Source organism: Plecotus auritus, assembly GCF_963455305.1.
Source record: "Plecotus auritus genome assembly, chromosome: 3".
Taxonomy (NCBI): domain Eukaryota; kingdom Metazoa; phylum Chordata; class Mammalia; order Chiroptera; family Vespertilionidae; genus Plecotus; species Plecotus auritus.
Genome location: NC_137772.1, coordinates 192,235,488 through 192,263,378, shown reverse-complemented (window position 1 = coordinate 192,263,378; position 27,891 = coordinate 192,235,488). Strand labels below are relative to the sequence as shown.

At 42.6% G+C, this 27,891-nt stretch overlaps 1 protein-coding gene across 2 annotated transcripts in view; it reads left to right on the top strand.

Moving 5' to 3' along the window:
- The first annotated feature begins 339 nt into the window (after positions 1 to 339).
- The window catches only part of RASSF8 (Ras association domain family member 8), a 109,544-nt gene continuing 81,992 nt past the window's right edge, over positions 340 to 27,891 (top strand). For both annotated transcript variants that reach the window (XM_080660630.1, XM_080660629.1), the window contains exon 1: positions 340 to 898. The gene's annotated coding sequence lies outside the window, so the exon portion shown is untranslated. The remainder of the gene's footprint in view (positions 899 to 27,891) is intronic.

The window sequence follows — 27,891 nt, the reverse complement described above, 5'->3', positions numbered from 1 at the left end:
GGAAGGGCTTTTTTTTTTTTTTTTTTAAGCGTCTGCGGGAAAAGCTTCCTACTTTCCGGGGTGACCGTGGAGGGCCGTTTCACCAGTCACCCCGGGCTATGGAAGATTTTGCTCTCCTGAAAGTCAGTGCGACACCGGTCACCTCTCCACGGTGGCCTCTGGCCCTCAGGCCTCGGGGCCGGGGTGAGGCGGGCCCAGCGGCGGCGAGGCCAGACGAGCGGGGCCCGGGGAGTGAGCGGCCCCGCCGCACTCCCGCCGCACTCCCGCCGCTGCAAAAGCTCCCACAATGCAGCGCTGGCGTCCCAGTTCCGTTACAAGGTCTCCCCCGGCGCCGGCGAACCGGCGAGGCGCGGGCCAGGGACCGGAGCGGCGGCTGTAACCCGAGCGCCGGCCGAGGGGGGCGCCCCCGCACCGCTCCTCTAGCGCGCGCAGACCGCAGCACGGCCAAGGGGCGGAGCCGCCGCCGCCCGGCCGGCCCCCAGCCCGGCCCCCCGCCCAGACGCCGGCCGCGGGAGCCAGCCGGCCGCCAAGTCCGCTGCCGCGCTCGCCGGTGCCCGCACTGCGCCCGCCGCCCGGCTCCTCGCCCAGCCTCGCTCGCCCGTCCACCCGCGGTGGCGGCGGCGGTGCAGGGGGCGGCTTCTGCTGGCGGCGTCGCTGCCCGCGCCTCGCACACGCCCGCAGCCCAGCCTGGGGCGTCCTCACTCACCTAGCGCCGCCGGGAGGTGCGCGGAGAGGGCGCCCGGGCCTCCGTCCGGTGCGGGGCGCGCGGCCCGCGGAACCAGGCGCGCGGGGCTGCGCGGCGGGGACGGGCGCTGGGCGGCCGCCGGGCTCCGGGCGCCGCCGCGTCCCCAGCGTCCCGGCCGGGCGGCCTGCGGGGGCGGCGCAGTTGCGAAACTGAGTGAGTATTGAGTATTAACTTTCCTTGGCGGCCACGATTTCTGGGCAGCGTCCGGGACCCCTCCCGCCTGCTCCCCGAGCCTCCGAGCCCGCTCCCCCTCCGCACCTGGGGCTTCTCCGTCCGATCCGCCCCCACCCCACTCCCTCCGGTTCACCTTTCCCCGCGGTGTCCCTGCTGCGCGATCTCCCCGCCGCACACACGCGTCTGCCTGAAAAGTAGGCGCTTGTTCCTCGCTTCTCCGTTTCCTCCCAGTGTCCTTGGCAGGGGAGTTTAGAGGCCACTTTTGTTGGGAAGGGAAATGTATGTCTAGTTTCTCTAATGTTTTTTTCCTCCAAATGGAAATCGGATGCTCGCTTGCCGGGTGGCGGTTTGGTGAAACGCTTTATTTTTCTCCTCTGAAACAATGATTTGTTTATAGGTTTTAAAATTTTGTCTGAACGATGAACCCTCCTCCGTCTCTATTCCTGCTCCCCCCGCCCCCCCGCCGGCTGCCGATCTGTATAGGGAGGGGTCCCGAAGAGGTGACTTTCAAAGTAATTCCGTTTTGCACACTCGAAACTTTGAGAGGGTAAATCGCAGAAAACTTAAGATTCCACCTGAAGGGACGTGAGCTTTGAATGTGGGTCCTTGGGCGGCACTGTGTCTCGCAAGCCGAGTACCTGGTTTGTAGTCGGGCGTTGCGTTGTTGTGTTAGCATCGCAGAGCCGCCTGGTGTTGCTAAACCACTCCTTTCTCAGCATCAAAAGGCAACGAGCTGTGCAAGCATCGGATGGAATTGCGGGTCAGTGTTGCCCCTGGTCTTTAGGGATTTAGAAGGGAAATAAATATGCAGCGCACGTTTTCATAGCTTAAATCCGTCAGGTTAGCCCTGTCAATACGTCAAAGCATTGCATTAAAAAAATTACTACAGCTTGGTGATGCCAGGATTTTCCAGTATAATGTGGCTCAGCATTTCATTAGATCTGTTGTGTCCCCAGGAAGTGTCTTTTAATATGTACGGATCTCTGTTTTTCTGTCAGTTAAGGATTGAGTACTCATGTTGGTAGGAGACCACAGGTTGTTTTTTCTTTCTTTTCTTTCACCCTTGGGTTGCCAAGAGTTAGTGATCATGTTTTGAAGGAACAGAAAATAGGAAGCTTTCTTTATGGATTTTCAGCATCCTGTCCTTTGCGTCGTTGAGGCATTAGTGAATGCCAGCTAGCCCTCGGCAGGGAGAGGTGGACACAAGAATCAGGGCACAGGACACAGCACTATCATTTAGGAGAGTGGTTTGTGAGTATTTATCTTTTAGTGGGCATATTAATGATACTTTTAATTTTATTTATCTCTATGGAGAACTCTCCCCAAGCCATAAAAATTACATGTGACCATATCCCACTTTAAGAAGACTGAACATAATTTGATGATTGTTCTATTGAAGAATCAGACCCAACCAAGTGTAATTCATAATGTAGATGATAAAACCTTTCAAAAATCTCCCTCCCTCATTTTCTCTCCTTTTAAGAGCCTCTAGAGTCTAGCTGGTACTTTCAATAATAGACACAATTGGCAGTAATGCATTTGAGTTCATTCTTTCTAGGCTCATTGATCAAGCCTAATTTCTGGGTTTCAGTAGCTTGAGGGGGACATCAAAGAGCTCAGGGCGGGGGTGGGGGCAGGAGAGCATAAACCATGTGGCGATAGGGAAGACACTTCAGTGTCAACATGCAGGGGAAGGCAGTTGAAAAGGAGAGAATGTTTAAGTTGTTTTTAGGTGTATTTGGTTGAGATCTCTGAATTTGGCATTTGATTTAGATATCTGGGAATTGCAGATTTCAAATTCTATGTGGTTATGGTGTTCTTTTTGCCTATTTTTAAAAAAAGATTTTTAAACTTGATTTTTAGAGAGGAAGGGAGAGGAAGAGAGAAACATTGATGTGAGAGCCTGACATCTATCGGCTGCCTCCTGCACGCCCCCTACTGGCGATTGAGCCCACCACTTGGGCATGTGCCCTGACTGTGAATGGACTGGCCACCTTTCAGTGCACCAACCAACTGAGCCACACCCGCCAGGGCGCCTAATTTTTTTAAGGTTTTGATTTTTCTATGTGAATCTCCATGCTTGGCTTTTGTAGCCTTCTGTCCTGGGTGTCTTGCATTTTCTACTTGAATGCCTTTGTCATTTTGAGAAATGATTAGTTTTTCAGAGTTCTTGCTCATTAATTGACCTATCTTACGTTGATGTGTGTAATGACTTGAGAGTAAAAACATTATTTGCTGCTGAATATTCTTGCTCTTTTCATTATGGTTGATTCCTGGCATAATGGTTTTGCTATTTATGGTAAAACATTAAGGTCCTAGATATCTTGCTAGTATCCAAACGGTTACAAGACTCTTTGCATGTAGAAGTGGAATAGGGATGTGAGTGGGAGAAGAAAACATTATGCATTAAATCTGAGGATTCGGATTTAAAAAATAAGGTAGCACCTGTTTACTCTCCTTAGGTGCTAGCTTGCTCCAACCATAAATAATCTTGAAAATTCAAAGTGTAGAGATAGTTTCCAAGAACTCTGTATAGTAGAAAGAATGCTTACCCCACAGCCAGCCAGCCAGACTTGGGTGGCAGGTATGACTTTGTCACTCTGAGCTGACTGAGTTTGGCTATGCTACTTCAGCTTCTGTGATCTACAGTTTGCCACTAAAAGGGATATTGGGTAAAGTAGAACACCTAATGTATCATGGCCAATGAATGGCAGCATCTCAGACGTCCCAGAACTGAGCTTTTGATTACCTAACTTTTCCAATTGTTTCTGCTATTTTTTTCATCTCATCCATCCAAAGTGTGGCTTGGCTCAGGCCAGAAGGCTGAAATTATCCTTCACTCTTTCTTTTGTTCTATGACCCCCAACCAACCAGTTTGTCACAAAGTCCTATCCACTCTTCTGGCAAACCCTCTCTCAAACCTGTCCGATATTTCAGTCATTATACTACCATCCTAGTTCTAGCCACCATTATCTTTCCCCATTGGAGGCCTCCTGCACGCACTCTACACACATTTCCATCCCTTTTCCCACACATCCTGAAAAAGAAAAAAGTCACTTGCTCCTTAAAGTCGTCAAAGCTCTTAGGAAACACATCTATATTTAGGATGAAACGTAAAATTCTCGTCAAACCTACAAGGTCCTGCGTGATTTGTCCCCTGCCTGCTGCCTTTATCTCTGGTCACAGTGGCAGTTATCCAGCGGACTCACCTGAGGGCTGTTGCTCATGCTGTTGGTCTTTCTATCTTATGACCATCTCATTGAGTACTTTCTTGTCCTGAATGCTGGTTCAAGTGTCCTTTATAAAGTCTTTGAGAAGCCCATCCTTAGCATCATGTAACTTGGAACACCTTGATTTTCTCCCTTATAGCACCATCACCATTTTCCTTAATATTTTCCACAGTTTATAATTAGATATTATTTCATTGTTTAATGTTTCTCTCTTGTTCTTGAGGGCAGGAATAATGCCTGGTTTATTCACCAGTTTGTACCCAGTGCCTGTTGTGTGTGTATGTGCACGTGTGTGTGTATAGGAGGTATGCAGTAAATAGTTATTGTTATAATAAATAAGATAGTGACATCAGTTTTATATTTGAGTTTTGATTGCCTTCTTAGCACTATTAAATCTGCTTTTCATAACAGAAAAGCTAGACTGGTTTTATTTATTTTTTGTTTGTTTGTTTTTTATATGTTTTTTATTGATTTCAGAGTGTAAGGGAGAGAGAGAGAGATAGAAACATCAATGATGAGAGAGAATCATTGATAGGCTGCCTCCTGGATGCCCCCTACTGGGGATTGAGCCCGCAACCCAGGCATGTGCCCTTGACCAGAATCGAACCTGGGACACTTCAGTCCACAGGCCAATGCTCTATCCACTGAGCCAAACTAGCTAGGGCCAGACTGGTTTTATGTATAATATGAAACAACTTTTGCAGATACCAGGTAAAATTAATGCATTTGGACTCTGTGAAAATATTCATAATAATAAATTGAGACATCTTTAAATTAGTGTTACCCTTGTGATTTTTCTGTTGTAGATAATCCTTTTTCTAAGTACATCATTAAAGTAATTATGCTTTTTTCATCACAGGATTACTGAAAGAAAAAATTCTTACACATGACATGTGATAACGTACTAGAAGGAAAGGAGGGAAAACTGTAGTAGAAAAATGAAAGTTATAGCTCTAAGGATTTTAGTATTGTCCAGCTGTTGATGTGACTTGCAGAAATAGATTTTTTTTAAACATTAAGGTAGAGGAGTACTGTAGTTGTTTAAAAATGGGAGCCACCTAGAGGTCTGGAAGTTCTTTTTCTCTTTCTCACTAACTAAAGCCAAAAAGTCTCATGACTTTACAAGGCCAAAGAAGGTTTAAAGCTTTGTTTGAGTATTTTTGTCATGTGGTGCCTCAAACCCATGTTGCTGGAGTAGGTTAAGGGTTTTTAAAGGGCAAGGGGAACAGATATGTGGGATATAGTTTGATGCACTATAACTCGGAAGTACTTTTGTCTTTATTACTAACGTTTCTCGTCTCTAGTTCTTACATAATCACCCGCATTTTCTTTTGACTTGTTTTTTTAGGACTTCTGTTTCCTTTTAGAATTTTTCTGCACAGCCTTAGAGGATAATCCCAGTTATTTTCTAGTTTTGTATCTTGTAGATCACTAAGTATATAGGGAACTTGGCAGTTTGCACTCAACCTCTGGATTTCCCCCAAAATTTGTATCTCTGAGTGGTCTGGACCCTGAGATTTTGCCAGCCAGAAGCTAAATGCCTTTCGGTTGGGAGAACAGGAGGATTAAAGCAGCATTTTAAAGCTCCTATTATGTGCTGAGCTCTGGGCAAATGTTCTCACAGAAGATGAGTGAATAGTTCACCTCTTCAAAATAATAAAAAGGAACCTTAAGCTTTTCATACATTTGATTCACTCAAGGAAATTGTTCCTATGATACCCTAATTTCCCCACCCTTTGCTTTCTAGTCAGGAAGGCTTGACAAGATTGAGATGTCCTCTCTAGCCAGATCCTTTACCCTGCCTTGGTGTTTATTTAGACCTGATTTTGGTTTTTATTAGACCTGATTTTATTTGTATAAAAATATTGGGAGTGAGGCTAGAGGGGGGCACATTATATGATTTGCCTCTGTGCGTATCCCCTGGACATTTGCATCACAAATCGCCACCACTGTGGAGAAACAAGTTATAGCTGGGAGAGCTGGTTATTTTTTCCCTCGTGTACATAGGACTTAGTAGTTACTTTGGATGACCTTGTGCAAGTTGCCTGAAGCTCTTTAACACCAATAATATTACCTATTTATTTCACAGCCTTGTTATAGGATTTATAAGACTTGTTTTTGGCAGTTTTTTTTGTGTGTGTGTGTCACATTCAGGTATTTCATAAAGCTTATTACAATTAATTTCAGTGCTGTCCAAGTTTTATGCATTTAGAAAAATGTTGTGAGAGAAATTTGACCTCCAGCTGCACCCAGAACCAATGTCTTTCCCCCCTACGCCCACCCCACAAGCAGAACCTATCCAGAACTAAAAGACCGGAACTCTTTCAGAAGCCAAGGGTCCGTTGTCCAGAAAGATCCCGGGCTGACACCTTTTGTCATAAATGCCAGGTTCCAAGGTCTTCCAATTAAAACTTGCCCCACCAGCACTCCCACATATCTGTTCCCCTTGCCCCTTAAAACCCCTTAACCTACTCCAGCAACATGGCTTTGAGGCACCTAGGTCTCCCATCCTCTTGGTTGGCACCTTCTCGATTAATAAACCTTTTCTTACTTGGAATAAATAAAAGAAAAAAGATGTGTTGTTACTCAGTAGCATATGTTTTACTCCTTGTTTTCATAAGAAAGCAGACAGATAGGTGTAACAAGAGAAGAGGTGATTGTTTCCACCAGGTTTTATTCATGGGGTTGATGGACTTTGTCACTCCTGTTGACTGTCATTGGCTTCTGAGTGCCAAGTAATTTTACCTTTAATTCTAAAAATTTTATTATTGGAAAATCACTTAAAATTAAATTATTCTTCCAGATATAAGTATATACATTGAAAAATTAGTGTGTCCTTCTTAATGGATAGATATTGGACAGCAAAGTAAACTCTTACTCTTATTTTTGCTTAAAATATTTGTGCAGATTTATGATCTCTGAAACCCTACTGTAGAAATACTATTGAAAGGTAGGTTGGGAATGTTTTGCAATGTTCAAGGTAACATTTGGCTACTTCTAGAACAAGTTCTAGTTCCAGATGCCTTAGATGTCAGGAAACCTAAAGTGGCTTCTCTGTGCTATATTCCCCCCCCCCTTTTTTTTTTTTAAATATAATCACTTTTCCCCTTGTATTTCTTTTTTTTAAAAATAGCTTTATTGAGATATAGTTGACATGCACTAAACTGAACACATTTAAGTGTATCATTTCAGAAGCTTTGACTATGTATATAAATATGAAACCATCACCACAACCAAGAAGGTGAACATATCCAGCATCCTCCCCAAATTTCCCCACTCCCCTTCATAAACTGTTTCCTTTTCATCATCCCTTTCCCCTATAACAGTAGCTTGGCCCTGGCCAGGGTGGCTTAGTTGGTCGAGCATCATCCCATGCACCAAAAGGTTGCTGGTTGGATTCTCAGTCAGGGCACATGCCTGGAGTTTCAGGCAATCAGTGTTTCTCACATAGATGTTTCTTTCACTCTCTCCCTCTCCCTTCCTTTCTATCTCAAAGCACTACACACACACACACACACACACACACACACACACACACACACACGTATATAAAGAGTAGTTTGCATTTTCTAGAATTTTAAATTAATGGGATCATATATAGTATGTACTCATTTTTGGTCTGGTTTCTTCCAGAATAATAATTTGGAGAGATTCATTTATATTGATATATGTAGCAGTAGTTTACTTCTTCTTGTTGCTGAATAGTATTCTGTTGTATGGATATATGTACAACAATTTATCCGTGTACCTATTGATGGACATTGGGTTGTTTTTAATTACTTGCTCTTTCAAATAAATCTGCTACATTTGCACACAATCTTTGCATGAGCATATACTTTCATTTCTCTTGGGTAAGTACCTAGGAGTGAAATGGCTAGATCATGTTAGCTGTATGTCTAGCTCTTTCAGAAACTGCCAAACTGTTTTCCAAAGTGATTATACCATTTTACTTTCTTGCCAGTGGTGTATAAGCAAACATGTGGTTCAGCCTCTCCCTTACCTACAAAAGACTACATAGCTCTAAATCCCAGCCTGGGTCTCCTTTCTTCCTGAGGAGGGGCTCACTCCCTTGGGAGTCCACCTTGCCTTCTTCCTATACCATACTCATGCATATGTCCCTTCTCCCTGTGCATTTTAATTTCAGAAGCTCTCTACTTCAAACAGATGAGCTTCTGAGAGGCTCTTCTTAAGCTCATTTGTTCACAAGTTCAAAGTGACGAAGAGGACTTGAAGCTTGCAGTCCCCCGATGCAGTTCAAGGAGCCTAAGTTGGTTCTTTGAAGCTTTATAACCAGTTATGCCCTTGCTGCTGGATGTTCTGTAGGTCACCTTTTCCTAAAGCGGAGCAGCTTTGTCTACATTAAAAATCTCCGGAGGCAGGTGGCTCCTTTATGGTCTCTTTGGAGCCCTTGGGAGCCCCTTAGTGTCCAAGTTCACTCCTCACCTTGAATTGCAGAAGCCTGAGTGGGCTCAGCCCTGGCTATGTCCAGCCATTCTGTTCGAGAACAATTTCCTAAACTACCATTGGGCCAAGTTTCCACCTTTGGCCCTGATCATTTTGTTGTATATTCAAAATGGAAAAAGATCTCTCTTCTCTGTTCTGACTGATTATCTGTGCTAGGTTATAACAAGTATCGGTTAGCCCTTTTCACCCTCAGCCCCATTCAGCCTTTGCTCTTCAGGGTTCTTCCCAATCTTTACTGCATATGCAAAAATTAAAAAAAATATTTTCTCCACTCTCAACTATTTGTAAAAGCTCTTCTTTTGTTTCTAACATAATTGTGTCTCTTTTATTAGCACTTTAAACATGTACCATTCTTTTGCATTATCAGATATGATGGGATTAGTAATGTTTGTAAAATACTTGAAAACATACTTTAAATACAGCAAGCACATCCATCCACAGACTAAGGAACATGAAGGCACTCACCAGGCAGAGTTTCCAGAGTTGGGCTCTGAGGCGGGTCTTTGTTCCCATCTGGACTGTTGTGATTGGAAAGCTCAGAAGTGGAAGGGTCAGGCTTTGTTTCCTGTTGCCTTTCCTGCTAGACTTTGTGAAGCACGATTCATATTTAATTGTCCACCAACTTTTAGCTCTTTGACGGCAGGAACTTGTCTGATTCTCATTGGATCACTGTTAGTTGTGCTAGCTACTGTTTACAACCTCGAGGGGAACCAGGCTAACCTACCTCCAAGCATTTAGCTGTGCAGACTAAACAGAGTTGGGGAAACAGCTGACTAAAACATTCATAGACATGGACGACTGAGGTGGTACTGAACTTCAGATGGTTAGGTTTGACTTGGCTTCAACAAATAGTAGTATCTATCATGTTCAGGAGTAGGGTCTGTGGAGGACATGAGGAGGGGTGATGTGGTCTGTGATTTTGGAAAGGTTATTGAGCAATGAGAATGCTATAAATATGCTATAGTATACAATTTTATCTATATATATAAAAGCCTAAGCAACCATTCAACCGTTTGACCATTCAACTGGCAACTATGACGCGCATTGACCACCAGGGGGCAGACGCTCAACGCACAGGCATGGAAACATGGAATAGACTGATGAATCTCAGAAGGAAGGAGGGAGGGGGTAGGAGGGAGGGTGGGAAGAGATTAACCAAATCTTATATACATACTAGAGGCCTGGTGCACGGATTTGTGAACGGGTGGGGTCCCTTGGCCTGGCCTGCGCCCCCTCGCAATCCGGGACCACTCGAGGGATGTCGGACTGATGGTTTTGACCTGATCCCCTCAGGCCAGGCTGAGGGGCCCTACCAGTGCATGAAGCCATGCACTGGGCCTCTAGTAAATATATAAAGCAGAGTATGAGGAGAGAATGGCTAAGTGATTTAAAGGGTAAAAGTATTCACTACAACAGTATCCTATATAATAAAAGTGTAATGTACAAAATGAACAGCAGAACGACCAGTTGGCGGGGGGCGGGGCCGGTGAGCAGGCAGCGCCAGGCCAGCCAAGGTGCATGCCAGTGGGCAGAGGGAGGGGATGGCGATCAAGGGGTGGTGGTGACCAGTGGCGGTGGAGGGGCAATTGGGGTGGAGGGGGGGGGCAAGGCTGGCTGGTGCCAGCCCCTGATTGGCCTGCCCAGTTGCCTCCTGCAGAGGGAGGCCAGACTGCGGCTTAGGCCTGCTGCTGGGGGAGCGGGCCTAAGCCGTCAAGTCGGACATCCCCTGAGGGCTCCCGGACTGGGAGAGGGCACAGGCCCAGCTGAAGGACCTCCCCCTCCCCCCAAGTGCACGAATTTTTGTGCACTGGGCCTCTAGTTTATAATAATAAACATTGGAAACTTGTAAATGGTTGATAGGGCACTAGTTAAGTAAATTATGGTATAGGCACCCTGTTGACTGTTATACAGCCATTAAAAGTGTTAATGGAACATTTACAGTAGTTTGGGTAAATTCATATACTTTTATGTACTTTTATGTTAGGTGAAGTGTAAGAATATAAGCTTATAGAGTGACCACAAATTTTTTTAAATGGGCATACCACAAGGAAAAAAAGCACCCGGAAGAAAATACACCAAAGTATAAATATTGTGTTTTACTTCAAGTATATGATATTATGTATGTGCACATGTATATATCTATGCATATGTGAATATAGGTGGTACAAAAATAGGTATACAGTTGTTCATATGGAAAACAATGTAATAATTGATAAATAACACAAGAATAAACTATCTCATACTCACAACTGTAAACCTACTTTTGTACCACCCTGTATGTACATGTATGTGTACATATCATAATTATACACTTCATTGAATTTTCACACACTGAACATACTCATGCAGCAAGTGCCTAGGTTAAGAAATAGGACATTATCTGCATTCCCACAGCCCTCTCCCCCCATGTTCCTAGCTTCTAATGGCATTCTGTAATTTTGGAATCATGTAAATGGACTCATAGCATGTGCTATCTTGTTTCTGATTTTTCACACTCAGCGTTACCTGATTCATCTATATTGCTTATAGTTGTAGATTGTTCATTCTCATGGATGACTTAATCTTACACTTTCATCTTTTTAATGTCTTCAAAATTTTCTGTACTGAGCATGTATTTTATAACCAAAAAGATTGTTTGTTTTTTTATTTTTTTAAAATATATTTTGATTTTTTACAGAGAGTTAGAAACATCGATGAGAGAGAAACATCGATCAGCTGCCTCTTGCACACCCCCTACTGGGGATGTGCCCGCAGCCAAGTTACGTGCCCTTGACCGGAATCGAACCTGGGACCTTTCAGTCCACAGGCTGATGCTCTATCCACTGAGCCAAACCGGTTTTGGCTGTTTGTTTTTTTAAAGAGGCAAAGGCAAGTTTGTTTGTAAAGTGCTTGAGTAGATTCAGTTGGCCACCTCGGCTAGACCGTGTGACACATGAAGGAGAGTGCTGTAAGTTGGGGCTGTGCTGGACTGTGCACTGCTGTGCAGTGTGAACACAGCAGGAGAGCAAGATTCTATCTGTTCTACCATTCAGTAGTCATGGGACTGTGACGAGCCCTTCAGTCCCTTGGATCCTCCGTTTGCTCATCCATTCTTCAGCTGGGTGTGATGGTATCATCCTGAGATGATACTTGGCCATGAGGATTAACTTGAGACAATTAGTGAGAAGGTCTGCCAGATGGTGAGATCCTTTATTTAAAAATCTGGGTTAGAGAGGATGGGGCACAGGGAGGGAAGTTATGTCCAATTGCCATTAATTTTCTCTATGAAATGAGGGGAGTTGGTTATTTGTAAATGAAAGCACATGACTTTGAGGTGGGGGTTTGAGCAAAGGAGAGAAGTTCTGGGGCAGGCAGCCCTAGGTGCCCAGTGAGAAGGGGCCAGGGAGAATGGAGGAGAGCTCAGCAGTGCTAAGGCCCATCTGAGGTTGGAGCGAAGACGTCAGTGTGGATTGTTGGTTTTCCCCGCAGGGTATTTGTTTGTTATGTTTTATTTTTACTAACATTAAACCAGTTTTTCCTGATCATACCAATGCAATAGGCAGAAACAGAAAGAAAAAGGAAGAAGGAAAGCCCATCTGACGCATGAGGAATGCCTAATCTACAAAGACAACACTATTCAAAGGCAGTGTTGTCACTATTGAGATCATCTGATTTAAAATGTCAGTGGGAGTATTACAGGAGTCCATGGTGGTCTGGAACTTCAGATATCTTTTTCCAAGGATATTTACACTACAAGGCAGTGCCAAGATTTTAGTCTAGACCACAACAGCCTACAACATGTGCAGGAAACTTTTACTAATATTTTCTAACTCTGAGAGTCCTACAATCACTAGTAGATTTAGATCCTTTAAATCAAGCATGTCAAACTTGCGGCCGGAGGGCCGCATGCCTCATCTATTTGGCCCGTGTTAGCCTTTGAGTTTGACATGCTTGCTTTAAATTATATAGGGCTTGATGGCCCAGCCTGTAACTCCATTCATTACTGGTATTGTTTCTATAGGAATAATATTCAAATGCGGTGAAAACTGCTGGGGCTGCACTCCAAGCTTGCCTGCCTCTTCCAAACACAGTGATGGATAAGCACTCTATCTTGAACCCAATGTGGGGAGGTTAGCTATTTGTAGATAAAAGATGTTGGTAGATTGGGTGGCGCCTTTACTCATCATTGTTCCATTCAAACAGTATCTGTTGAGTGCCTGTAAGGTGGATCTGACAAATAATTTTTTTTTTTAAATCTTATCTCCCAGATACTTTTTATCTAGGTCATGCATTTAAAGAAATATTTCTTGGAATGTGATAATGGATAAAATGTAGATGTGCGTTCCTGGGGTGGGGTTGGAAGTGAGAGCTCCAGGAAACACGTTGCTAAGTGGGGTTTAAGAGGGAAATTCACTCAAGCTAAGACTTGAGAATGAAAAGGCATTTTCTGGGCGGGTACTCCATACAGATAAAACAGTAGGCACAAAGCCACAGTATATAAGGAAGACAAGGTCTGTTGAAGAACTACAAATAGTCTTGATATCACTAAATTTAGCAGTGGGGTGGGGAAGGAGCCAGGGTGTGGAATAATCCCCCGTCCCTCCGGAGGAGGGGGGACGAGGGGGGAAAGATATCACATTGTCCTAAAGTTTGTTTAGCTTTCTGCTCATTGAGTATGAGGAGCACAGTTATTCTGTCACTGTCCTGAATTAAGATGTATACTTATTCAGGTTTTACATTAGGAAATGTTGAAATGTTTTTTTTTTTAATTTCTTTATTGATTAAGGTATTACATATGTGTCCTTATTCCCCCATTACCCCCCACCTCCAATTCATGCCCCCACCCCCCTGTTGTCTGTGTCCATTGATTAGGCTTACATGCATTGCATATAAGTCCTTTGGTTGATCTCTCCCCCTTACCCCCACCCTCGCCAACCTTCCCTGAAGTATGACATTCTGATTGATGTTTCTCTGTCTTTGGATCTATTTTTGTTTATCAGTTTATGTTGTTCATTATATTCCACAAATGAGTGAGATCATGTGATATTTATCTTTCTCTGACTGGCTTATTTCACTTAGCATAATGCTCTCCATCTCCATTCATGTTGTTGCAAATGTTAAGAACTCCTTTTTTACCACAGCGTAGTATTCCATTGTGTAGATGTACCACAGTTTTTTAATCCACTCATCTGCTGATGGGCACTTAGGTCATTTCCAAATCTTACCTATGGTGAATTGTGCTGCTATGAACATAGGGGTGCATATATCCTTTCTGATTTGTGTTTCTAGTTTCTTGGGATATATTCCTAGAAGTGGGATCACTGGGTCAAATGGAAGTTCCATTTTTAGTTTTTGAGGAAACTCCATACTGTTCTCCACAGTGGCTGCACCAGTATGCATTCCCACCAGCAGTGCACGAGGGTTCCTTTTTCTCCACATCCTCGCCAGCACTTGTCGTTTGTTGATTTGTTGATGATTGCCATTCTGATAGGTGTGAGATGGTACTGCATTGTCGTTTTGATTTGCATCTCTCTGATGATTAGTGACTTTGAGCAGGTTTTCATGTCTCTTGGCCTTCCTTCTGTCTTGTTTCGAAAAGTGTCTATTTAGATCAGTTGCCCATTTTTTGATTGGGTTGTTTATCTTCTTTTTGTTAAGCTGTATGAGTTCCCTGTAAATGTTGGATGGAGATTAAACCCTTATCGTTGATATCATTGGCAAATATGTTCTCCCATGCAGTGGGCTTTCTTGTTGTTTTATTGATGGTCTCCTTTGCTGTGCAAAAGCTTTTTATTTTGATGTAGTCCCATTTGTGTATTTTCTCTTTAGTTTCCATTGCCCTAGGAGCAGTATCAGTGAAGAATTTGCTTTGGCGTATGTCAGAGATTTTTCTGCCTGTGGATTCCTCTAGTATTTTTATGGTTTCTCGTGTATGTTTAAGTCCTTGATCCATTTTGAGTTTATTTTTGTGTATGGTGTAAGTTGGTGGTCTAGTTTCATTTTTTTGCATGTATCTGTCTAATTTTCCCAACACCATTTATTGAAGAGACTGTCTTGACTCCATTGTATGTTCGTGCCTCCGTTGTCAAATATTAATTGAGCGTAGTGATTTGGGTCGATTTCTGGGTTCTCTATTCTATTTCATTGGTCTATATGTCTGTTCTTGTGCCAGTACCAGGCAGTTTTGAGAACAGTGGCTTTGTAGTACAGCTTGAAATCTGGTATTAAGATCCCACCTACTTTGTTCTTCTTTCTCAGGATTGCTGCAGCTATCCGGGGTCTTTTTTTATTCCAGATGAATTTTTGGAGAGTTCTTTCTAGGTCTGTGAAATATGCCGTTGATATTTTAATGGGGATTGCATTGAATCTATAGATTGCTTTGGGTAGTATGGACATTTTAATGATGTTGATTCTCCCAATCCATGAACATGGTGTGTTCTTCCGTCTGTTTACGTCTTCCTCTATCTCTTTTTTAAGTGTCCTGTAGTTTTCCGCGTATAGGTCTTTTACCTCCTTAGTTAAGTTTATTCCTAGGTATCTTAATTTTTTTGGTGCGATGGTAAATGGGATTGCTTTTTTAGTCTCTCTTTCTGTAAGTTCACTATTGGTGTATAGAAATGCCATAGATTTCTTGGTGTTAATTTTGTATCCTGCTACATTGCTGAATTCATTTATTAAGTCTATTAGTTTTTGGATGGAGTCTTTCGGGTTTTTTATGTACAATATCATGTCATCTGCAAATAAGGACAGCTTTACTTCTTCTTTTCCAATTTGGATGCCTTTTATTTCTTCTTCTTGTCTAATTGCAGTGGCTAATACTTCCAGTACTATGTTTATTTATTTATTTTTTTTAAATATATTTTATTGATATTTTACAGAGAGGAAGGGAGAGGGATAGAGAGTTAGAAACATCGATCAGCTGCCTCCTGCACACCTCCTACTGGGGATGTGCCCGCAACCAAGGTACGTGCCCTTGACCGGAATCGAACCCGGGACCCTTCAGTCCGCAGGCCGACGCTCTATCCACTGGGCCAAACCGGTTTCGTCGAGAGAGCCAAATTTTTTAAACTTAAACTTCTTTTTTTTTTTTTAAATACATCTTTATTCAGATTATTACAATTATTTCTCCTTTTTCCCCCCATAGCTCCCCTCCACCCATTTCCCACCCCACCTTCTGCCCTTACCTCCCCCCCACTGTCCTCATCCATAGGTGTATGATTTTTGTCCATTCTCTTCATGAACCCCCCATACCCCTTTCCCCCTGAGAGTTATCAGTCCACTCCCTTTCTATGCCCCTGATTCTATTATATTCACCAGATTATTCTGTTCCTCAGGTTTTTAATTCACTTGATTTTTAGGTTCGCTTGTTGATAGATATGTATTTGTTGTTCATAATTTTTCTCTTTACTTTTTTCTTCTTCCTCTTCTTTAAGAATACCTTTCAGCATTTCATATAATACTGGTTTGGTGGTGATGAACTCCTTCAGCTTTTTCTTATCTGTGAAGCTCTTTATCTGCCCTTCAATTCTGAATGATAGCTTTGCTGGGTAGAGTAATCTTGGTTGTAGGTTCTTGCTATTCATCACATTGAAAATTTCTTTTTTTTTTTTTTTTTTAAATATATTTTATTGATATTTTACAGAGAGGAAGGGAGAGGGATAGAGAGCTAGAAACATCGATGAGAGAGAAACATCGATCAGCTGCCTCCTGCACACCTCCCACTGGGGATGTGCCGGCAACCAAGGTACATACATGCCCTTGACCGGAATCGAACCCGGGACCCTTCAGTCCGCAGGCCGACGCTCTATCCACTGAGCCAAACCGGTTTCGGCTGAAAATTTCTTGCCACTCCCGTCTGGCCTGCATAGTTTCTGTTGAGAAGTCAGCTGACAGTTGTATGGGTGCTCCCTTGTAGGTAACTAACTGTTTTTCTCTTGCTGCTTTTAATATTCTCTCCTTGTCTTTTGCCCTTGGCATTTTAATTATGATGTGTCTTGGTGTGGTCCTCTTTGGATTCCTTTTGTTTGAGGTTCTCTGCGCTTCCTGGACTTGTAAGTCTATTTCTTTCACCAGGTGGGGGAAGTTTTCGGTCATTATTTCTTCAAATAGGTTTTCAGTATCTTGCTCTCTCTCTTCTTCTGGCACCCCCATAATTCTGATGTTGGTACGCTTGAAGTTGTTCCAGAGTCTTCTTACATTATCTTCAACTTTTTGGATTTTTTTTTTGCTTTTTGCTTTTTCGGTTGAGTGTTTTTTGCTTCTTTGTATTTCAATTCTTTGACTTGATTCTTGGGTTCCTCTATTCTGTTTCTGGGTCTCTGTATAATATTTTTTATTTCAGTCAGTGTATGTTTAATTTCTAGTTGGTCCTTTTTCATATCTTCAAGGGTCTCGTTATATTTATCGGCCTTTTCTAGGATATTCTTAAAAAGTCTTATAACCGTGGTTTTGAATTCTATATCCAGTCGTTTGTTTTCCTCCATTTCTTTCGTTTGTGATCTGATTCTTTGACCCCGCATTTTCACTGATTCCCTGAGTTGGTAAGGTAGATATTTGTGCTAGGTTTCCAATATGGCCCAGTGGGTCTGCTTCCCCAGTTAACCTGAGGTTGACACTCTTGGTGCACCCCTTTGTGGACTGTGTGTACAGCCTTGTTGTAATTAAGTCTTTATTGTTGTTGGTATCACTGGGAAGAATTCACCTCCGGGCCAGTTGGCTGTAAGGATCAGCTGTGTCTATGCTGGGAGAAGTTCGGTGCTGGAGACAGCCTTATAGGATTAGACTTGCCAAATTGCAATAGCCTCTGTGCTCAGCTTGGATGGGGTGGAGTCTCAGTTTTGGCTTCCTGTCAGGCTTGCCCTTGCACGCACGTGCGCTTTCAGTCCTCCGCCTTCCCCAGCTCGAGTCTCTGCCTGAGAGTCCAGACTCCCCCCACAAGAGCGTGGGTCCCCAGGGGCTCGCCTGGAACTGGGGTTCACTGCAGTCAGAACTGGGGCTCAGTGCTGTCAGGAGCCTCTGACTCCCTTTCACTAGGGAAAGCCTGTGGCAACCTCCGCAGCCTTTGTGCGCACTGGCACACGCGCGCGTGCGCACTTTCAGTCCTCCGCCTTCCCCGGCTCCCGAGTCTCCGCCCGAGAGTCCAGACTCCCCCACAAGAGCGTGGGTCCCCAGGGGCTCGCCTGGAACTGGGGTTCACTGCAGTCAGAACTGGGGCTCAGTGCAGTCAGAATCCTCTGACTCCCTTCCACTAGGGAAAGCCTGTGGCAACTTCCACAGCCTTTGTGCGCACTGGCGCACGTGCGCGGGCACTTTCAGTCCTCCGCCTTCCCCGGCTCCCGAGTCTCCGCCCGAGAGTCCAGACTCCCCCCCTAAGAGCGTGGGTCCCCAGGGGTTCGCCCGGAACTGGGGTTCAGTGCTGTCAGAACTGGGGTTCAGTGCGGTCGGAAGCTTCCTTCCCCCTTCCGCCAGAGAAAGTCAGCCAGGCTCTCAGCCGCCCTTCCTCTCTGCGCGCACAAAGCCCCTTTGCCGTACCTCCAATTCTCTGTGAGCTTTCCTCTTTCCTTCTAGTTGTAGAATTTTCACTCAGCCAGCTTTCCTGTGGTTCTGGATGGTGTCCGTTCTGTCTTTTAGTTGTAGTTTTGAAATTGTTGTGCGAGGCAGCAGTTTAGGTGTTTACCTATGCCGCCATCTTGGTTTCTCCCTTCCAGTACTATGTTTAAACAGGAGTGGTGAGAGTGGGCATTCCTGTCTTGTTCCTGTTCTTAGGGGAAATGGTTTTAGTTTTTGCCCATTGAGTATGATGTTAGCTGTGGGTTTATCATATATAGCTTTTAATATGTTGAGGTATGATCCTTCTATTCCCACCTTGTTGAGATTTTTTATCAAGAAAGGGTGTTGGATTTTGTCAAATGCTTTTTCTGCATCAATTGATATGACTATGTGATTTTTATCTCTCAATTTGTTTATGTGATGTATCACGTTTATTGATTTGCGGATATTGTACCATCCTTGCATTCCTGGGATAAATCCTACTTGGTCATGGTGTATGATCTTTCTGATGAAGTGCTGGATCCGATTTGCTAGAATTTTGTTGAGGATTTTGGCATCTGTGTTCATGAGGGATATTGGCCTGTAATTCTCTTTCATTGTGTTGTCTTTATCTGGTTTTGGTATTAGGGTGATGCTGGTTTCATAGAAGGAGCTTGGAAGTGTTCCTTCCTCTTGAATTTTTTGGAATAGTCTGAGGAGGATAGGTTTTAGTTCTTCCTTGAATGTTTGGTAAAACTCCCCTGTGAAGCTGTCTTGCCCCGGGCTTTTGTTTGCTGGAAGCTTTTTGATGACTGCTTCAATTTCTTCCATAGTTATCGGCCTATTGAGATGTTTAGATTCTTCCTGATTGAGTTTTGGAAGGTTATATTTTTCTAGGAATATGTCCATTTCTTCCAGGTTGTCCAGTTTGTTGGAATAGAGTTGTTCATAGTATTTTTTAACAATCCTTTGTATTTCGGTGGGGTCTGTTGTTATTTCACCTCTTTCATTTCTGATTTTGTTTATTTGGGTCCTCTTTCTTTGCTTGTTGGTGAGCCTGGCTAGAGGTCATCAATCTTGTTTATTCTTTCAAAGAACCAGCTCTTGGTTTTGTTGATCTTTTGTATTGTATTTTTGGTCTCAATGTCGTTTATCTCCGCTCTGAACTGGGGATTGGAGTACTGTTCATTGTCTTCCAGTTCAATGTATTGAGATCACCTTGTTTATATTCAGTCCACAAACATTTATAAAGCCCATGTTATGTCAAAAGGATTATACTTGCTGTGGGTGGTTTTACAAAGATAGGAATTGGCCTCTGTCTTTCAAGAAAGTCTAAAATGAATAGTTGAAGATCACTCAGCAGTGAGGATTCAACGTGAGATTAGAAGCAGCAACTTCAGGACCCTGTTTGGTCCAGGGTTCCGTTCCCTCCATTACGTCATTATGCCGGGGCCTTCCATTTCAGTGATTCTGACTACCAACGAATGCACAACAGCCATGCTGTTATGGTATTTGTGAGATGTTTGCATAGGTTCCTCCCTGTTGGGTGTGACTTAAGTATTTTGAAATGGCTGAGATTGTGGGTTGTCTATAATCATTACACAATGAAACTAACTGGCCTTTATGGGAGTTTGCCCATAGCCTTCTTGTTACTTATTTTTTTCTCCATTTAAGAAATAGCCTAATTTCTTACAAGCCTCTTTCATTCAACTGATTATTTTTGGAGTGTGTGTGTTTTCCTGGAAATAATCCACCCAATCATTGGAGATTCTATTCGTGCCTTCATATATTTAGCAGGAATATTGTTTTTTATCTTTCAGATATTCAGCAAGTTAACAAAGTAATTAAGTTAATAATTTTGTGAATCATTTTTAAGCACTATGACTTACTAAGTTAAGTGCACAACTTCAAATATTTGTTTTAAAAATTAAGAATCTTGCTTAACAAATACAGGTGACTTAAACAATGTGGGCTTGAACTGTCTGTGCGGGTTGACTGAACAAAATCTGTATATAGGTTGCCCCGTGCACTTCAAAATAACATTGTTCATGGGTCAGCTATATACTGCTTAACTTTGCCAAGAGCAACAGAGGTGACCTTTCTTTTTTTTCCCTTTTTTAAAAAATATATTTTTATTACTTTAGAGAGAAGGGAAGGGAGAGGGATAGAGAGAAACATCTGTGAGAGACACATTGGTTGGCTGCCTCCTGCACACCTCCTACTGGGGATCAAGCCTACAATCTGTGCTTATGCCCTGACTGGGAATCGAACCAGGGACCTCTTGGTTCATAGGTTGATGCTCAACCACTGAGCCACACCAGCTGGGCCAGAATTGGCCTTTTTAAAAGTCATGATTAAGAACAACTAAGTTATATATGTAATATTTTCAACAATAAAGATTAAAACAAACAAACAAAAAAGAACAACTAGGTTGTGAGGCAGCTTATAGGATGGGCAGAAATACTAGTTTTTATAAGTAAGAACCACTGATGCCAAATTCTAACCTGTAGACTTCCTACAGAGACCTGGTGACGTTGACCCCAGGAGAGTTTTGGAGGTGGTTGTGCCATGTTTCCTTTCAGAAGAGCAGTCACTGAAGAATAGATGTGGAAGTTCACATAGTCAGTGGTAGGATGTGGCTCTAGTACTTGTGACACTCCTTGGGTTAAAATCCTTAGCCGCTCCCTTTTGACAGTAGGATCAGGACTGAACGCCTCTGGTCTTTCTGTCTCTGGGGGAGTGTGGAGATGGAGACATTTCCCTGAGTCTCATAAGCAAAGGCGCAGAAGAGCAAGTAAGCAAAAGTAAGTACTTGTTTATTGGCACTGCGCCAATGCGGTTTGATGGCATTATATTGATGACAGTAAGTTTCAGATCTGTGGTGGAAAGGAAGATGGAACTCTTCTAACGTTCTATTTAGAAACACAACAACATACAATACACTTTAGTTGGCTATGCAGAGGCTTCTGATAGAACCAATCTGGAACACTTTGTTCAATTCTAAGGTCAAATCAAGTTTTTTAAAAAATTTTTTATTATTTTTTTTTTCTTTTTCAAATTTTTATTAAGGTATTATATGTGTACATATCTTACCATTGCCCCCCCCCACCCCACTCCCATACCTGCCCTCACCCCCCAATGTTTTGCATCCGTTGGTTACTCTTATATGCATGCATACAAGTCCTTCAGTTGATCTCTTATTTCCCCCACCTCTCCCTAACCTTCCCGCTGTAATTAGACACTCTGTTTGATGCTTTACTGCCTCTGTAACTATCTTTTGGTTCATCAGTTTATAATGTTTTTCATTATCCCTAAATGAGTGAGATCATGTGGTATTTTTCTTTCATTGACTGGCTTATTTCACTTAGCATAATGTTCTCTAATTCCATCCAGGTGTCTACAAATGGTAGTAATTCCTTCTTTTTTATGGCAGCATAGTATTCCATTGTGTAGATGTACCATAGTTTTCTGATCCAGTCATCTGCTGACGGGCACCTAGGCTGTTTCCAAATCTTAGCTATTGTAAATTGTGCTGCTATGAACATAGGGGTGCATATATCCTTTCTGATTGGTGTTTCTGGTTTCTTAGGATATATTCCTAGGAGTGGGATTACTGGGTCAAATGGGAGTTCCATTTTCAGTTTTTTGAGGAAACTCCATACTGTTCTCCACAGTGGCTGCTCCAGTCTGCATTCCCACCAGCAGTGCACGAGGGTTCCTTTTTCTCCACATCCTCGCCAACACTTGTCGTTTGTTGATTTGTTGATGATAGCCATTCTGACAGGTGTGAGATGGTATCGCATTGTCGTTTTGATTTGCATCTCTCGGATAATAAGTGACTTTGAGCATGTTTTCATGTGTCTCTTGGCCTTCCTTCTGTCTTCTTTCGAAAAGATTCTATTTAGGTCCGTTGCCCATTTTTTTATTGGATCCTTTATCTTCCTTTTATTAAGTTGTATAAGCTGCCTGTAGATGTTGGAAATTAAACCTTTATCAGTGATACCATTTGCAAATATGTTCTCCCATACAGTGGGGTTTCTTGTTGTTTTGTTGATGGTTTCTTTTGCTGTGCAAAAGCTTTTTATTTTGATGTAGTCCCATTTGTTTATTTTCTCTTTGGCTTCCATTGCCCTAGGGGCAGTATCACTGAAAAAGTTCTTTTGGCATATGTCTGAGATTTTGCTGCCTGTGGATTCCTCTAGTATTTTTATGGTTTCCCGTCTTATATTTAAGTCCTGTATCCATTTTGAGTTTATTTTTGTGTATGGTGTAAGTTGGTGATCTAGTTTCATTTTTTTGCATGTATCTGTCCAATTTTCCCAACACCATTTATTGAAGAGACTGTCTTGACTCCATTGTATGCTCATGCCTCCTTTGTCAAATACTAATTGCGCATATTGGTTTGGGTCGATATCTGGATTCTCTATTCTATTCCATTGATCTATATGTCTGTTCTTGTGCCAGTACCAGGCTGTTTTGAGGACAGTGGCTTTGTAATACAGCTTGAAATCTGGTATTGAGATCCCTCCTACTTTATTCAAAATTTTTTATTATTGATTTGAGAGAGAGACCGATAGAAATGCCAAGTTGTTGTTCCACTTAGTTGTGTGTTCGTTCATTGGTTGACTCTTGCATGCGCCCTGACCAGAGATTGAACACAACCTTGGTGTATCGAGACAACGTTTTAACCAACTGAGTACCCAGCAAGGGCCCAAATCAAGTTATTTTTAAGCACCTAAATGACTGGGTCTAGGCCTAAATATAATATCTTTATATATCTGGAAGTCAGGCTGGCCAACCTCACCTGTCTAATAAGAGTACCTGCCTTCATACTTCCTCATTCCTATCTTTATTAATTCTTATTAATATTGTATTTATTATATTGATTTCTGTAATAAATAATAAGCATAAGACCTGTGTGTATGCGCATGTATTTGGTGATGAAGGCTTTAAAAAACAGGCACTTAGATAAAACTGATATACAGGTAGGAGGAGGGACATCAAGACCAGCATTCTTCAATTTCAAAGTATAATCAGTCAAAAGGCTACAATAATATTGCACATAATTATGGTGCCTTATAGTTTTCAGATTATTTTCACATATTTTAAATCATTTGGTTGTCACAGCAAACCTGTGAGAATGGTAGACTAAACATCATTCACATTCTCCATGCTAAGTTAAGTCATAGAACGACTGTGCATTGTCTATTATAACAGGTATCTAGACCATTCTTCCACAGTCACTTTGGTCTTGCCCAATTCCTAGGTGTCTTCTGAGGGAGTAGGTAGATAATGGTACCTACTAAAGAAGCTTGAAGCAGGTGGTGGTTACCTGCTCTCTTACAACCTCACTACTAGTTTATAATGAAAGCAAGTTTCCTCTAATCGTACACACATAGAGATAATTTTTAGATAAATATTCCCTAGCCAATAGCCCCAAAGGGTTGGTACAACCTGGCTTATAAGCTTGAGGAGAGCTCTGATCTTTGTGTTTCAGGTGTTCTGGTGTACATTTCAAGGAGCATTTACTTGAAACACAACAGGATGGCAGAGGAAAGGCTGTTGGTCTTTTAGTTGCTATCAGGGGTTCAGGCTTCACCAGACTCATACTTTGTTCATTTGAGGGTGGAAGGGTCTCTAAAACATTTTAGCATGCCCACATACTTGAATCCTTTCATTTCACCAATATGATCTATTTCTAACATTCATCATGCTCATTTGCAAGCTGCTGATTGCACCAACGAACATTTCTCCAGTGGGTAATGGGCAAAGTGTCTCAAAGCATTTGTCTGTGTTAACCACTCCTGATCGGAGCCGACTAGCTCCATCCTGGATAGTGCACTCCTGCTATAGTCAAATAGTGTCCAGAATATCACAGGCTGTTTATGCTGAAATGACTCAAAAATAACCCATATTGAAACACATCTAAGCCGTTGAGATATCTAGGGAGGTTACATTGTTATTTGTGTATTTTGTTTGATATAAGAGAGAAGTGTGCTTGTTAGCAGGCACATTAGTTTGAGTATAGAATAGTCTTAACAAAATGTAGAAAGTGGGTTTGTGGTGATGTTATTTTTGCCCATATTAATGCAGTATGCTTGGAGCATGTGTGTTGTATCTGCTTACTGCTTGTTTGAATATTTATCAACTTCATACAGCCCAGATACTGAGTGAATCTCAGGTATACTTTTCTAAGAAGAAACGAGGGCTAAAGATTTCTAATGCCAAGGTAAGGCTAAGGTTTTGACACCCATCCACACATGCATACATACATGTGTGAATGTTATGTGCAGATATTTACATACTCAAGCATATAACAGATGCAGTTTGGTAGTTAATATAGATTTTTTTGATAGATTAGAATATATTACCTATGGAATAAATGTGAGGCAGTGGTATACCTATATATATTTTTCTCCTAAATTTAACTTAAACTTAACCTATGTGTACCTATTATCTCTAGCTGTCTCTAAAGATAGAAATATATTGAAATTTCCACTCTGCTTTCCCACAGGTAGTGGCAGTTGACACACGTGGCGGTAGCTGAAGACCAATTAATAGATAAGCTTGTCCTGGAAGCAGGTAGAGTAAGAAGGGAGTCAAGCAGCAGCAGGAGGCTCTTAACAGCTGGCCCAGGCTGCAAGAGAAGCCAGAGAGAAAAAATGAGAGCACTGCCCTCTCTGGAAGCAAAGGGGAAAGCCTCAGGAACATAGAGGTGGACAGCAGGATTGGAGTGAAGATGGAAGTCAAGGATTTGACTTCTGACGATGAGATCATTGATGATCTTCTCAAGAAGAGTGAGGAAATGTGGCTGATTTTTAAAGAATAATGGTTAGCCTATATAATAAAGAGGTAATATGCAAATTGACCATCACTCCAACACACAAGATGGCCGCCCCTATGTGGTCAAAGATGGCCGCCCCCATGTGGACACAAGATGGCCACCACAAGATGGCCAGCAGGGAGGGCAGTTGGGAGGGACCAGGCCTGCAAGGGAGGGCAGTTGGGAGGGACCAGGCCTGCAAGGGAGGGCAGTTGGAGGCAATCAGGCCTGTAGGGGAGGGCAGTTAGGGGTGACCGGGCTGGCAGAGAAGGGAAGTTGGGGGTGACCAGGCCTGCAGGGAAGGGCAGTTGGGGGGGATCAGGCCTGCAGGGGAGGACAGTTAGGGGTGACTAGGCCGGCAGGGGAGGGCAGTTAGGGGTGACCAGGCCGGTAGGGGAGGGCAGTTAGGGGTAACCAGCCCTGCAGGGGAGGGCAGTTAGGGGCATTCAGGCCAGCAGGGGAGCAGTTAAGCATTGATCAGGCTGGCAGGGGAGTGGTTAGGGGGTGATCAGGCTGGCAGGCAGAAGCAGTTAGGGGCAATCAGGCAGGCAGGCGGGCGAGTGGTTGGGAGCCAGCAGTCCTGGATTGTAAGAGGGATGTCTCAGATTGGAGAGGGTGCAGGCTGGGCTGAGGGACACACCGCCCCCCCCCTGCAAGAATTTCATGCACCAGGCCTCTAGTTTATAATAATATCGGAATGCAGTCTGCCAAGTCCTAAGCACTTTACATGTATTAACTCATTTAAATCTCAACAACCTTCTAGAGTCTATACATTTTTTATCCCCCATTTTACCTAGGCACAGAATAATTTGCCCAAACTCACATGGGTAGGACGAGTGAGGCAGAGCCAGGATTCTAACCCACTTTTGATTTTAACTACCATTCCATGCTGAAGCTTCACTGTGGAGGAGAGAGGTTGGGGACTGTTGTGTTCTCTGTACCCTTGAATTTTTACAAGGCTAGGGGGAGATGAGTCAACACGTGCAGTTTTTGGTGCTGTGGTGGAAGAATATCACAGGTAGGCAGGACACAGGAAAGCAGTGGCCAGTTTTTAATTGTTGGAGGTGGGAGGGAGGAATCAGGAAAGGTCTCTTGAGGAAGGTGACCCTTTAAACTGAGATTCAGAGTGGCAAAATTCAAGAGTGGTGGTTGAATAAGGGATCAATGGGAGACAAAAGGGGACCTATGTAATACTTTCATCAATAAAGATGAAAAAGAGTGGTGGTTGAAAAAATTTAGGTATGAGAAGCTGGATTTCACCAGGTCTACTTCTGTTTTCATCAAACTTTCTAAATACCTTTCCCCGGATTAAAACACACACACACACACAAACACACACACACACACACACACACACACACACACTCCTGTTAATTTAAGCAAATATACCAGGTCTTTAAAAGTCTCCAGTGAATTTGTCCTATTTAACTCACAAATGTGAACACATTATTGTTATTTGTTTTGGCTAGGTGGGACATTATGTTGTAATACTAATAATGTAATTACATGCAGCATTCTATTTAGGGAAGGGAAACCAAAGACTTCCCTCACATATTCTATTTTAAGGAAAAGCACACATATATGCAACAACATGGGCAGTAATTTGGGCTTTAAAAAAAAGTAATTAAAAAAATAAATGCTGTAACTTGTGGATGAAAAGTGTTGCTATAATCATAAATTCCTAACTGGGCAGGTCATGTGCGTAGTCACACCTCAGGCCAATAACTTCTTTAGTGAAAGGTTTTTAATTTTAAGCCCTGTCCATTGTTCTTGTGAATCTAGTTTTACACACCTTTGAAATGCCAGAAGTAATACCCCTTGAAGGCATAACCACCCTCTCTACTGAACACATAATCTTAACTATCCTATAATCCAACCTATGTGTAATCTTTCTTAAATTTCCCCCTTAATTCCAAATGCATAAAAGAAGCTGCAGACTGCCATTCTGTGGAGCATTTAAGATCTGGCTTTCCAGCATTGTCTTCAGGTTTGGCTCAAATAAACTCGTAAAAATTCTCTACAGGTTTGGACATTCTTACGTTGACACTATTATACTTCCTGTATAGACTGGGAAAGACCCTTCCTCTGTAATCATTTCTGTGCCTTTCATTGAAAGCACCTTATAAGAAATGAAATCGTTGCCTAAATAAGAACAGGGAAATTAGCAAGGGAGTGCTGAAGTCCAGCAGGCCCCTTCTCAGGGACTGCCTCAGATGCTCTCTCTACTAAGTGGTTATGTGATGTAGCTGAATTTATTATTTCTTGTATGTGTAATAGTTTTGGTACCTATTCTTTTTTTTTCTTAATATATTTTTTTTGTTGATTTCAGAGAGAAAGGGAGAGGGAGAGAGAGAGAGAAACATCAATGATGAGAGAGAATCATTGATAGGCTGCCTCCTGGATGCCCCCTACTGGGGATCGAGCCCGCAACCCGGGCATGTGCCCTTGACTGGAATTGAACCTATGACCCTTCAGTCTGCAGGCTGACACTATCCACTGAGCCAAACCAGCTAGGGCGAAAATTATAACCTTTAAAAACTAAAAATAAATTCCATAAACAATGTTGTTGTCGTCGTCATCATCATCATCATTATTATTATTGCACTGACTCACTATTGGTTATATATATAATATATATATATATAATAAATAATAATAATAAAATATATATATATAAGTATATATATATTTTATTATTATTATTTTTTTTTTACTTAAATAACTAAGTGGCTATATATGTGCAGGGCTGTGCTAAGTCCTTTACCCACATTTTCATTTACTCTTTACAACTCTGCAAGGTAAATTTACTCATTTTAATGAGTGAGAAAATAGGCTTGGAGAGTTGTTGTTTTTTAACTGCAGAAAGTTAACTTAAGAACCTGGTGGGAAAACCTGGCCTCAGAGTATGAGGCCAACATAAGGAGAAAAATCAGAGATGAGGGAGAGCA